This window comes from Danio rerio, chromosome 12, assembly GCF_052040795.2.
Source record: "Danio rerio strain M-AB ecotype USA chromosome 12, GRCz13ab, whole genome shotgun sequence".
NCBI lineage: Eukaryota > Metazoa > Chordata > Actinopteri > Cypriniformes > Danionidae > Danio > Danio rerio.
This window is the reverse complement of record NC_141032.1, coordinates 7,468,200-7,481,941: the sequence shown is the minus strand read 5'-3', so window position 1 is coordinate 7,481,941 and position 13,742 is coordinate 7,468,200. Positions and strand designations below refer to the sequence as shown.

General features: G+C 38.5%; 1 protein-coding gene across 51 annotated transcripts in view; it reads left to right on the top strand.

Annotated features, from left to right (window-relative positions):
- The window catches only part of pcdh15b (protocadherin-related 15b), a 513,920-nt gene that overhangs the window by 159,283 nt on the left and 340,895 nt on the right, over window positions 1–13,742 (top strand).

Here is a 13,742-nt window from a genome sequence, read left to right as displayed (position 1 = left end):
TGGAAAAGCTGCCTATAGAGAAGCAAGCAGTCAGCTGGTAAGCGAGAAAGGGAACAGCATCATACTGCCGCATAGCGTTTGTTTAAAAGATGAAATGCAGTCATGCATAGCTCTGGCTATACATAATTCGAGATCTCCAGAAATGTATATAGGGCTACAGTTTCAGAATGAGCCAATGTTGATTACAACTATTAAAATTCATTATTTGTAATGTTTTATTTATTTATTATTTTTATTTGATCTGAAAACATAGTTTAAGAAGAGCAAATGCATTGTTAAATAGTTGTTAAAATCAGAAATAATAGACGACGTGCTTTTTAAATTCTTCGAAAATGATGTTCTCCCAAGTTACTGTACAACTCCATTATCAATTATTCAATTATTGACTCCGTTTTGTGCTAACACTACAGTTACCACACCTTAAAACTCTGTTCAGATCTTGTATTTCAAGACATTTGTCAGGCTGTTGACCTCAAACTTCTCTGGTGCGTAAGACTTGTTTCTCACACATCCTATTCAAAGCCTTCTGTTTTGTTTTGATGTGATTTGACCGTTGTAGCTGTAAAATTACTGAAATAAGTCTGTGTAGTGCTATGCAACTGTAATGCGGTTAAAACCTACCTGGAACTACATTAGCTGTGTGGCTCCCTGATAATAATACCTTAGGGCTCATTCACACAGAACACATTTTTCCATTTCAATGCCGCACTTTATCATTGTTTTCCAGTGCAAACATGAGGTAAACGGACAATCATGACCGTTACGCTCCCATCTCGTGTCTTTTGAAGTGCCATGCACATAAATGCTGTTTTTTTTGGGTTCATTGTTTTATGTTCCACCAACTAAAAATTAAAAAAAAAAAAAAAAAAAAAAAAAAAAAATATATATATATATATATATATATATATATATATATATATATATATATATATATATATATATATATATATACCATGAAACCTCGGATTTTCTAAAGTGTGGATCTTGTGTCAAGTTAAAATAACTTCAACTTGCACTTAGCCACTTATCAAAGCAATAGACTAATAGCAGGCAATAGTCGCAAGTTTCTGTTTACAATTGATCATTGCATCATGTTTTTAGACACACGATGCATTCTGCAGTAGTGTCAAACTCCTTTTCCTGGAGTGCTGCGGCAATGCAAAGTTTATTTCCAATTCTGCTTGAACACACTTACTTTATATGTCGGTTTCAAACAAGCCTGAAGGGCTGAATTAGTTTGATCCGGTGTGCCTAACGTTAATGTTAAATGGAAGTGTGGACATGGCCTGAGTTTAACACCTTTGCCTTATGTTAATCAGCCAATCAGAATCAAGCATTCAGTAATAATTTATGAACCCACTGCAATGTTTACATGCTGTGACTTTTTAAACTGTTAAGGTATGAAAATAGTCTGTCGTCCTCTCTCTGCACACTGTGACATCTGGTATATATCAAATATATTATACACAGATGCATGCATACTTGCTGGCCACTTTATTAGGTACACCTGTCCTACTGCTCGTTTACGCAAATTTATAATCACATGGCAGCAACTCGATGCATTTAGGCATGTAGACATGGTCAAGACAATCTGCTGCAGTTCAAACCGAGCATCAGAATGGGGAAGAATGGTGATTTAAGTGAATTTGAACGTAGGATGGTTGTTGGTGCCAGACGGTCTGGTCTGAGTATTTCAGAAACTGGTGATCTACTAGGATTTTCCTGCATAACCATCTCTAGGGTTTACAGAAAATAGTCAGAAAGAGAAATTATCCAGTGAGCGGCAGTTCTGTGGGCGGAAATGCCTTGATGATGCCAGAGGTCAGAGGAGAATGGCTAGACTGATAGAAAGGCTTTTAGAAAGGCAACAGTATCTTAAATAACCACTCGTTACAACTAGGGTTGTAACGGTATGAATTTTTTACGGTTTGATAATCGTCTAAAACAATACCACGGTTTGACGGTTTCGCGGTATACGGTATGTTACAAATGTTACAAAATAATAGAACAGTGAAGCAAATTTGACTTTTTCCAAATAATATATTTTCAGTTACTATAAACAACACCACTTACAATGAACAAATAAGAAAATAATAAATAATGTGTCAAAGTCCAAATAAAGTCCAAATAAACATGGTGCAAATCCTCAGTAAAAAAATAGATATAAATATTTACTATACTATAAATAGTTACATAACGAAACTAGATTCAATATGAAACATCCTTAGGTTTTATGTGCCAGCATGGATATGGTTGTCTGTGGATATGGATTTGGATATGGTTGTCTGCAATGCAGACAAACAGCTGCACCTTCATTTGTGTCTTTTGAAAACAGCAAGAGCAGCAGTTCGTCTTTGCTGTGTCACTGTTTTGTCATGTTTCTGTGCTGCTGTACATGCAAAAGTACTTAGTATGAGAATTATTTCATGCAAAACTTTTTTTTTTTTTGCGTTTTATTTAGCCGCGCATAAATGTATGCCTAGCTCTCATTCCGTGTTGTTCAAAAAGCTTGGTCCACAAACAAAAGCGAAACCTATGCTTATTGGTTGTGATATAGCGAGTTTGAACCAATCTGGGCATGGAGGAGGGACAATGCATCAATGTATCATGTCTGGTTTGTCCGGAGACACAGTGAAGAGCGTTTCTTTGTCAAATCCGCGAATGTTATGTGATACAGCACTGGAAAGCTGTAATTCTCTTCTTTATGCCAATCTTTGAATTGTATGAATCGGATCAGCGGATCAAAAGTTATTAAACATTTAAGAGCAATACTTATTTTTAGCCGCGGGCGGCTGTCTCGGTCTTTAAGGGTTAAAACCGTTGATATGCAATTGTTCATATGGTATGATAATCGTGCACGTTCAAATCGTGGTAGACCGTCATACCGGTATATTGTTACAACCCTAGTTACAACAGAGGTATGCAGAAGAGGGTCAAAATTCGGCGTCAATAACATGAAAGCATCGATTCATCGTGCCTTGAATTAACAGTTCAAGCTGCTGGTGGTGGTGATGTAATGGTGTGGGGGATATTTTCTTTGCACACTTGTACCAACTGAGTATCATGTAAACGCCACAGCATACCTGAGTATTGCTGACCATGTCCATCCATTTATGACCACAGTGTACCATCTTCTGATGGCTACTTCCAGCAGGATAACGCGCCATGTCATAAAGCAACTGCGTGATGCTATCATATCAATATGGATCAAAATCTCGGACTATTTCCAGTACCTTGTTGAATCTATGCCACGAAGGATTAAAGCAGTTCTGATATCTATATCGCATAGTATTTACCTTTGCGTTGGTTCAGTTGTCTTTATTAGTGTTATGGAAAAGAAGTTTGTTTGAAGACATTTTTATAATTTTCTCATTTCACCCTTGAATTCAGTGTGCTAAACTGAAGCATCTGAGGAAATTACCTCATGAATACATTCAGGAACAGAATAAAGCGAGGAAGGAATCAATTCAGCTTGTATTTGAAGGCCACACACACACACACACACTGCTGCACATACCCTGCTAATTTTACACCGTTAATCACAGAACGGGAAAAAAAGTTAATAACTCAACTCTAAGTGTTCTTTTGTGCCAGCTGCAGATGATAAATCAATTAGCGTGATTCATTTTTAACCCCATTCAGTTCTCGCTCATCTCAGAACATCTACTCGAGCCAGCAACGCATTGTGTTTCTGAATGAAAGGAAATTGTCACCAAATGTGGATTAAACCATTTAATAATTTATGCCCATCCGTATGCAAAACTGTTTTACTTCAAAGTGCGTGACGGCTCAAGAAGCGTCACTCGTCACAAGGCAAACAGACATTACTGAGAATAAGTCATGAGTCAGAGGAAAGACTTATTTCTGTTCATTTTGCCCTGTCAGATGACGCCTGTCTCTTTAAGAACCCACATTGCCTACTTACCTCACTCCAGCGATAATAAAAGATGATTGATTTCAGCCACTCATCTAATGGACGGTAAAACACCCTGGCCAAAATAAGACTTTAAAGAAATAGCTCATACAAACATGAATTATTTGAAATGTCTGGCATTTTGATAGTCATTGTCACTTTTAACTGACATCATATGGCAAACATTACATAAAGAAACACACCGTAATTACTTGTAATGGTTATGAACACTTACTCTGGCGTACTTTTAGCTCCATACGGTGCAGGTAGGGAATTGTTTCCATGTTAAAAGGAGTTTTTGTTATGAGCAACCATGTTTTTATTTTAGAAAATGTTTCTATTTCTGCAATGCCGTAGCTGAACAACAGCATAAATTAAACATATGGCTATAACTGAGTAGGATAGAAACTTCTTATTCGATAAGAAAAGATGCGCATAAACTATGATGGAAACACTTTTACTGAACAAATTCCAGTATGCGCATTAAAAAAGGTCATTTGATGATAATCGTGTGTGTGAATGGACAAAGCAGCAGGCTGAGCACATTGTAAAACATCTGAAATGTTGTTTTGGTCATTATAAAATGCCTGAACCGTTTCAGTATTAGTGTTATTATATTATGAATTACCTCCAGAATGGTCAGGAGTGTCTGTTCTCTGCGCTTGGTGCCTTCAAACGCCACCACGTGTTCATTGCGTGTCGGCATACTGTCTTCTGAAGCGCAAGTCACTCATTAAATAAAAAGATTTGCACAACTTTAACCACAGTAAATTATGTTTTGACTGTTGATATTTGGCGCCAGTTAATCAGGAAGTGTTGATTTTAGTTGTTTTCGACTCGTTGGATGGAAACGCTGCTTTATTTGCACGTCTTGTATGCGATTTTTCAGTTTTGCGCATTTAATTAGCATCTTAGGATGGAAACTTAGCTAATGATCACCTCAGGTTTTGATTATGTGCTTTATTCATGGTTAAACGTTACAAGTTCGAGTTAAAATAACATTTTAAGTAACATTTATGATCGTATTGAAGGCGGAAGCAGATAGTTTACCTCAGATTTTGAAAACAAAATAACAAGCAGGGCTTAATTTGTGCCGGGACACGCCAGATCTGGCATCTCATTTTACTGATACCCCTCCTCAACTACCCTCCTCCCTCATCCGCTGTTTACTTTAACTTTTTTCACGACTCCCCAACCCTCTTCACTTTCGTCCGCGACAACCCCTCAACCCCGACACCGCCCCACTGACCCTCCGCTTCATCCACTTTCGTGCATGACACCTCTACATCCTCTTGTAACATGCCGTATCCTTTACCCCGATCTGTTCCGGGACCTCACATTAATATTTGATTCATATTTTTACAGGACTGTGACAGTCAGGTTTAGGGTTAAAGTGGGGGTAGGCATTAACAATACACTTTATTGGGCAATTGATAGCATAAAAATACTCAGTACAACTACTGTTTTTTTATTACTGTGACGGTTAAGTTTAGGGTTGGGGTCGACATTAATAAAATACAATAAATGGGAAATTTAATAAATAATATAAATAATTCTTTTTAATTTCCGGCTACAACTATATCCGGTCTAGCAACAACTAATAAATTGCTTGTTGAAGAAATATTTTCATGTCTTGTGTTGTTAGGACTCACTGGTGGTTTCTGTATCTGTGTAAGCACACTAAGAGTGTGATGTGATCATTTATTGTAACCAATCACAGACATGTTGTAGTGTTTGGGGCAGGGCATACATTTTACCAAGAAGCTCCAAAAGCATAAAAGGAGGAGTGATTACAGTGGAAGGCGAGAGAGGACTATCAAAAATATATAGTCTGCAATCATAATTTCAGTCAGGTAAAACATCACCATGATCGGAAAAGGTTTTTACAATTAAGTTTTGCAAGCAATGAAGCATGATTTGCTATTTAAATCCCAAATTTCCTTATGAAATAAACATGCATTTCACCAGATCCTCTCATTTAAGCCCTCAGTTTACCTGCGCTGCAGCTTAATCAGTTGTCCCAAGTTTGGCTCAGTCTCAACTGGCTGTCATGTACTGTTTGTATTTAGTTCACCTGCTGAATCACGCATGCACAGTATTATCAGTTTACCAGTTCTCAAATCTAATCTCAGGTTACTGCCCTGGTAGCTGAAAAACTCAAGGAAGTTATTTTATTTTGAAACGGGAGGTTATCAGGCATGTTTAAAAAGAAAAGTAATTTGTAGATTTAAGTGCTTACTGAAGACGTGAACCATTTCAAGCGATTCAGTTTGATTTGGTGACCTGGATCAACTTCACTTACGATATCTGATTAAAAAGAACGTTTTGTTCCTGATCGTCCATCACAATATTAAGAGTTTTCAATAACACATCTGGACATTGAAGGTGTGTGATGTCATTAGCATGCTCTCACAGGGCACAATCTGTGTTAAGACAGCTTATTTCTGTTGACTTTCTTAACATGTGGAATAATAATATCAGCACAGTATATATTGCTCTTCTAGCTGTGAAATGAAAGCAAATTGTACATATTGTGGCTCTTTAACGTCTTTAAAATGTTAGCAGGTTATCCTCGATTCCTCAACTGTGAGTTTTAAACTCGTTTACATGTTGAGTGTGTAAATGAAATGAGCCACCGGCATTAATGAACCCACTCAACAGCATATAGATGTTAGAAAAGGCTTGCCTTGTCGCCTATTCAAGTTTTATTAACAACATGTAATAACTTGACTTCTAGTTTAGCATTGGGTACCAGAAGTAGATTATTTGAAAGGCAAATACCTCTAGAATACACTTATTTTCACCTAACTAACATGATTATACCCTTTTTATTATTATTTAATTAGGACAGTAAGGTCTGACTTTGCTTAGACACGAGTCTTGACACTTAACATAAATAATGTACAGTATATATAATGTGGTGGTGTGATGGTGCAGTGGAAAAAGAATAAGCATGACTCCTATGAGCTTGGAGGACTGCATCCATACATCTCTGCAATGACTCCAATAACTTGTTATTAAAGTCATCTGGAATGGCAAAAAAAAAAAGCCTTCTTGCAGGACTCCCAGAGTTCATCAAGATTATTTTGATTTATCATCAGTGCCTCCGCCTTCATCTTACCCCAGACATGCTCAATAATGTTCATGTCTGGTGAGTGGGCTGACCAATCCTGGAGCACCTTGACCTTCTGTGCTTTCAGGATCTATGATGTGGAGGCTGAAGTATGAGAAGGAGCGCTATCCTGCTGAAGAATTTGCCCTTTTCTGTGGTTTGTAATTTTATTGGACAGCACAAATGTCTTGATACCTCAGGCTGTTTACTTCACTGGAGCTGACTGGAAATTTTGGATTCTGTGAGAATCTTGGGTCCATTCGGATTCCACTAGGACTTATGCAGTGTTTGAATCATCTGTTGAACTGCATCCCGATTATCACAATGGAAAAATTTACCTTCTGCTGCTTTTCCAAATGATCAACTAGAAATCAAGTTATTATTTGTTGCTCTTACAACTGGAATCATCGACAAGACTTTCGTCAGGTAGTGTAGAATCTGCTCTTTTTAAACGTTTAGAACAATTATTTTTCATTTTAAATGGTTCTCATCCTTGGTGTGTTATTCTCCAAAGTCTGAAGTGTGACGTCATCCTTCACAAATCATTCTAAAATGCTAAGTTGGTGCTCAGACATTTTATAAATGGTTTCAACCAATGAATACTGTAATTTAACAGCAGTCCTTTTAATTCTGTATACATTTGCGACAGCTAATCAAAACTATCAAGCCTTGCATGGCCAACAGTGGATGAACGGTATGTTAATTTCCTCATGGCAGAATAAATCACTGCCTCCTGCAGTTCCATCACACTGCATTTCGCCCCTGCCTCATTATGTCCTCGCTGTTGTTTTCTATTCGCCGTGTGGCTGGAAGTAATGCTGCACTGTTCCACAGTCAGTGAAAACACAGAGGAGTGTAATGGATTAGCTATGTTGACAGGTTCAGTGTGGCCCATTACCTTACTGATCTCTGTCAGAATCCCGGCCCACTCACTCAGCATAGAGGCTGACTGATTTTACCATTACCAGCAATTCTCTAATAACAGTGCTTTCGCCCTTTGAGTGTCTTGCTTGTTGCCATGTGTTGTAAAAAAAAAAAAGCAAGAAAGATGGGAGACAAGTTTGTGAAGGAGAGATTGAGCTTTTGGCAGTTGTGCTTTGTTGCCTGTGATTCATTTGGCTTACTTTAATGTTCTATCATGACTGCCTCTGAACAATCATCCCGTAGAAGATTTTCAAGAGACTCATTCTCAGAGCTTTAGCCATGGGCGTTAAGTTAGAGTGAATAAAACAATTTCCAAGAGCAAGAGTGCTGTTGCACAAAATATATACACACTATCAATTTCAGTACATTTTATTAAACATGTTTATGTTTAGACCAATTTCTTTATTGCTGTTCATTTAAAAAGAATGTCTCCATCCGTCCGCCTGTTTGTCCAGCCATTCATCCGCCCATCCATTTTTCCATCCATCCCTCCATTCATTCGCCTGTTTGTCCTTCCATCCACCCTCTATTTATCCGCCTGTTTGTCAATCTATCCAACCACCCATCTGCCTGTTTGTCAATCCATCCATCCACCCATCCATCCATCCGCCTGTTTGTCGATCCATCCATCCGCCCATCCTTTTTCCCATCCATCCGCCTGTTTGTCAATCCATCCATGCACCCATGCATCCATCTGCCTATTTGTCAGTCCATCCATCCGCCTGTTCATCGATCCATCCATCCGCCCATCCTTTTTCCCATCCATCTGCCTGTTTGTCAATCCATCCATGCACCCATCCATCCATCCATCTGCCTATTTGTCAGTCCATCCATCCGCCTGTTCATCGATCCATCCATCTGCCCATCCTTTTTCCAATCCATCCTTTCATCCATCCACCTGTTTGTCCATCCATCCATCTGCCTGTTTGTCAATTCATCCACCCATCCATCTATCTGCCTGTTTGTTAGGACATCCATCTGCCTGTTTGTCGATCCATCCATCCGCCCATCTATTTTCCCCCATCCATCCCTTCATCCATCCGCCTGTTTGCCAATCCTTTCATCTATCCTCATACCCATTCGCCAGTTTGTCAATCCATCCATCTGCCTGTTTGTCAAACCATCCATCCACCCATTCATCGATCTGCCTGTTCTTTAGACCATCTATCCATCCACCTGTTGATCCATCAATCTGCCCATCCTTTTTCCCATCCATCCATCCACCCATCCATCCATCCCTCTATCATCTGCCTGTTTGTCAGTCCATCCATCCGTCCATCCATCTTCCTGTTTGTTCATCCCATCCACCTGTTTGTCAATCCATCCGTTTGTCCATCCACCCATCCATCCATCCCTCTATCATCCGCCTGTTTGTCAGTCCATCCATCCCTCCATCCATCTTCCTGTTTGTTCATCCCATCCGCCTGTTTTTCCAACCAATCATTCCCCCATCCATCCACCTGTCAATCCATCCATCCACCTGTTTGTCCGTCTGTCTGTCCTTCCCTTCATCCATCCATCAACCTGTTCGTCAAACAGACCATCCGTTCCTCGCTTCCACCCTCCATCCATCAGCCTGTTTGTCCATCCCTTCATTCATCCATCTACTGGTGTACTACTGTTCAATCAAGCTTTCTCTCACTTCATCTGTTCCAGCTTTCACATTCACATTAAGAAATGAATTACCAATAACACAAAATGTGTCTCCCCAATGAAACTCCTCCAATATCAAACACCAGGGGTTGAAAGAAACGTTCCCCTGAGGTGATTTTTGACATTGGCGGTGCTCATGTGCACTCATCTCATAATGCAATTATTCTGACATGATTTGAATTCAGCATATGTTCGGGCCCTCTTTTGTGAAAGCGTGGCTCCGGGAAGCCTTTGCGCAGTCAAGCAGGTGTTGTCTCAGTTACTCTGAGAGATTAGGGTTGAGCAGAGAGCAATGTTCTAGACCATTAGCTTATTGGAGGCCCGCTTCTTTATTGTGCGCCGATTGTAAGGCTGAGCACAAAAGTCTCCTGTCTATTTGGTCTCATTTTCTCGAAACCCAAAAAAGAAATTTGAAATAAAGTGCATTTATGGATCCCCCCCCCCCCCCCCCCCCCCCCTTGACATATTGCATCTGCTGTCAATCCGTTGCATTCTCGCTGCGTCGCTCTCAAGCATCTCTCATTGATTGTCCTGAGGAAGACCTTTGTATTGAGGAACACTGGGGAGAGATATGCTTCCGTCCTGACAACAGAGGATGAAATTACATTCGTGTCTCCAAAGACTCTTTCACTTTGGAAGAACAAAGACCATTCATAATGATAGTCAGCGAGCATGGCAGTGCAATGATCGACTCCGGTGTTGAGGGTTTTGATGTAGTACAAGTCGAAAGGCTTGAAAGTACATGTCTCCTCTTTCTCTCCATGGTTGTCTCCTTTTCGCTCAGCATTGGAGCTTTTCATCAAGATGGTTGGATTTGCTGGTGTGATTTGATATGTGGATGACAATAAGTTATATTTTTGTTGCTGTTCCTTTATCAGAATGGCATGTTTTTCCAAGGGGTAGCTGGAAGGAAGCTGTCAAGATTGGAGTACAGATGCCACTGACTGGCTTGTGCTCAGCTGATGTTCAGAAAGATGACTCTTTGTATATATTTGGACTTTTTTTTTTTACAGTTCATGCAGTGTTTCTGTTCGTGACGTCAAACTATTTATTTATATCACTCTTTCTGAGTACTGGAACAAAAATAAGCATCTGAACTGAAAACAACATTTTAATTATGCTTTTGCGCATACAGAATTGCTTTTTCCCTTGCTTTATGGTGGACCCATTTTAATTCGTACCTAAAAAGGCTTGCAGAGAATCAAAAATGAATAAAAAAAAAAATTATACAATCAAAATTAATTACCCTACCTTGCCTAATTAACCCAATAAAACTGTTAAATTGCTCTAATTTATTAGTATTTTGAAAAATATCTAGTAAAATGTATTGTCATCATGGCAAAGATAAAAGAAATCAGTTATTTGAAATTAGTTATTAAAACTATTATGGTTAGAAATGTTGATAATCTTCTATATCCACAGAGATTTACAGTGGGTGAAACTTCAAAAGGACCAATACCGCTGTGTGTGACTCCGCTGCCGCACTAAAGGATTAAGAACGTGTTTTTAGATGTAATAGCAGGGCGCAAAAACGGACTGGATACGAACGGACAGAAATAAACAGTATTTGTAAATTCTCTGCTACTTGTAAATGAAGTTGAAATAATGAAACAAAGCATAACAATTACTTCATTAATCATTAAAAACTTAAGAAGCTTTATTTTAATTGTTAACTTAAGTGGAACGAGGGAAAGTAAAACTAAACAAATAAAAGACAACTAAAAGGAGAGCACAAACATGCATAAATAAGTAAATAAATAAACGAATCAATCAATAAAACAGTGTTTTAGCCTAAATATAGAGAGATGTACAGTGTTTGTTATTTTAGAGTGATAGGACTAAGACAGTCCTTAATAAATTGATTTATTTTATATAGTATTTTATTAAATTATTAATGAACTATGGACATAATTATACAAATTATGTCAACTTAATGGTTACATGATCACTTGCTTTTTTAAAGGAAAGCAAGTAATCATTTTTGCAGCGTAGTCTTTGCTGTAAATAATTATATGCAGTTATTCTTTAAGCTACAAAGATTAGAATTTCTTGTGCCCATATGGCTTACATTCACTTAAAATGCTTACACGGTGACATTACAGATCCTGCGATGTGACTATTGCAGATTCCCGCATTGCAATATCGATGCTCAAATGATATATTGTGCAGCCCTATACTACAACCCAATTTCTATCAAACACATTTTCCCCTAAAAAGTTTGAGAATGTTTGCATAGGTACAATAGAGAGTAGCCTTAATGAGTCCAGTTTAGTCACTTAGAAAAGCCACTTTAGAAAAGACTCCTTTATTCAGCGTTATAGAATCGGTGTTAACCGAGGATAGTTTCTGTCAAATTCTGTAATTTACTCACCATTAACTTGTTGCAAACGATTTGTGCATATTTGCAAAAGAAGATATTCTGAAGAATGTTGGAGACGTGTTTCCTTTGACTTCTACAGTAAGAAACCAAATACCATGGATGTCAATGATTAACTTTTTTTCCAATATTCTTCAATATATTATCTGTTGTGTTCAACAGAACAAAACTAACTCAAAACTGGTTAAGTGTGCGTAAATGTCATGTGATCCCTTTATCCAAAACCCCATTAGATAAATTGTCCTGAGCATCTTAAAGAGTAGGAACACAGCTAATACTCCCTCTAAGGATCCTAATCCATTCAAAAATGTGAAGTAGACTTGCATGCAAAAGTGGAATATCGCATAATATTTTGATTAAAGCATCATTTTCATCTAATAAGTCAAGGAGAACAAAACAGAACCCAATGTTTTACACTTGAAAAATGAAAAATTCCGGATGGCAATAATACTGAATCCCTTTGATGACAGACTTTAGCTGAGGGATTATAGAAATACCAAAACAACAGGTCAGATGTTTTACAATGTGCTCAATCTGCTGGTTTGTTAGTAACATCACATCCTGCTTGTTTTTATCATCAAAAGATCTGCTAAAACAATCACAACTTTTTTTTTTTTCAATCACCATACTGAAATTCATTCGTAAATGTGTTTAAAATGTAGTTTGTGGACATTCTTAATCGGATATTTGGTTTATCCTTCTCAGAAGCACATTTTCCGAAGTAATGCTCATTTTTGGTGTTCTTGTTAAGCCTTCATTCATTTTCCTTTGGCCTAGCCTTTTTTTATCAGGGGTTGCCACAGCAGAATGAACCGCCAACTATTACAGCATATGTTTTATGCAGCAGATGCCCTTCCAGCTGCAACCCAGTACTGGGAAACACCCATACACTCTCACATTCACACACATACACTAGACCTAATTTAGCTTATTCAATTGACCTATAGTGCATGTCTGTGGACTGTGGGGGAAAGTAGAGCATCCAGAGGAAACCCACATGAACACAGAACATGCAAACTTCACACAGAAACACCAACTGGCTCTAACCAGCGACCTTCTTACTGCTTACTGTGAGGTGACTGTGCTAACCACTGAGCCACTGTGACTGTGCTAAACACTGGGCCACTGTGCAGTCCCCAATTAAGCCTTTTTAGGTAAAGATTGGTGCATAGAAACTTATCTAATGTTACTTGTCAACAGAACTACTTTGATTTGCTTGCGCAATCCATCTTCTTGTATATGATACAGGCTCTTATGGTTGTAAGATTCACTTCTCGCTCTGCCTCCTGATTAGTCATAATATAAATAAATTGACCTTATTCCTCCCAGGAGCAAAGCTTATCTCATCCCTTCATCCAGACCTGTCAAAGCATGTTGGTCTTTTTTTTTTTTTTCTTCCGAGAAGGAGTTGGTTGACCCCTCAGACATGTTGCAAACTTCAAAGCTGCACTTTTGCTGTGGGTTGTTATATCTCTCACACGGAGAACGCTATCTATCTCTCTTGCTCACTTCAAAGGGAAAGGTTATATGTGCAGCAAAAGCTTCCTGCTCGCTGTTATTAACCCAGGACTTGAGCTTGATGCAACATCCCTAAAGCCGAACTCTCTATTATTGTCATGATGTAAAGTGACTCGAGTAATTATGTCTGGAAAATTGACTCAGCCGGCATCATTGTCTGTTTTTGATACCGAAATTAATTAAAATGCTCTACGAGTAAACTTCAAAGACCTTGGGACTGCTTCTAAATAACAAACGGCAAATAA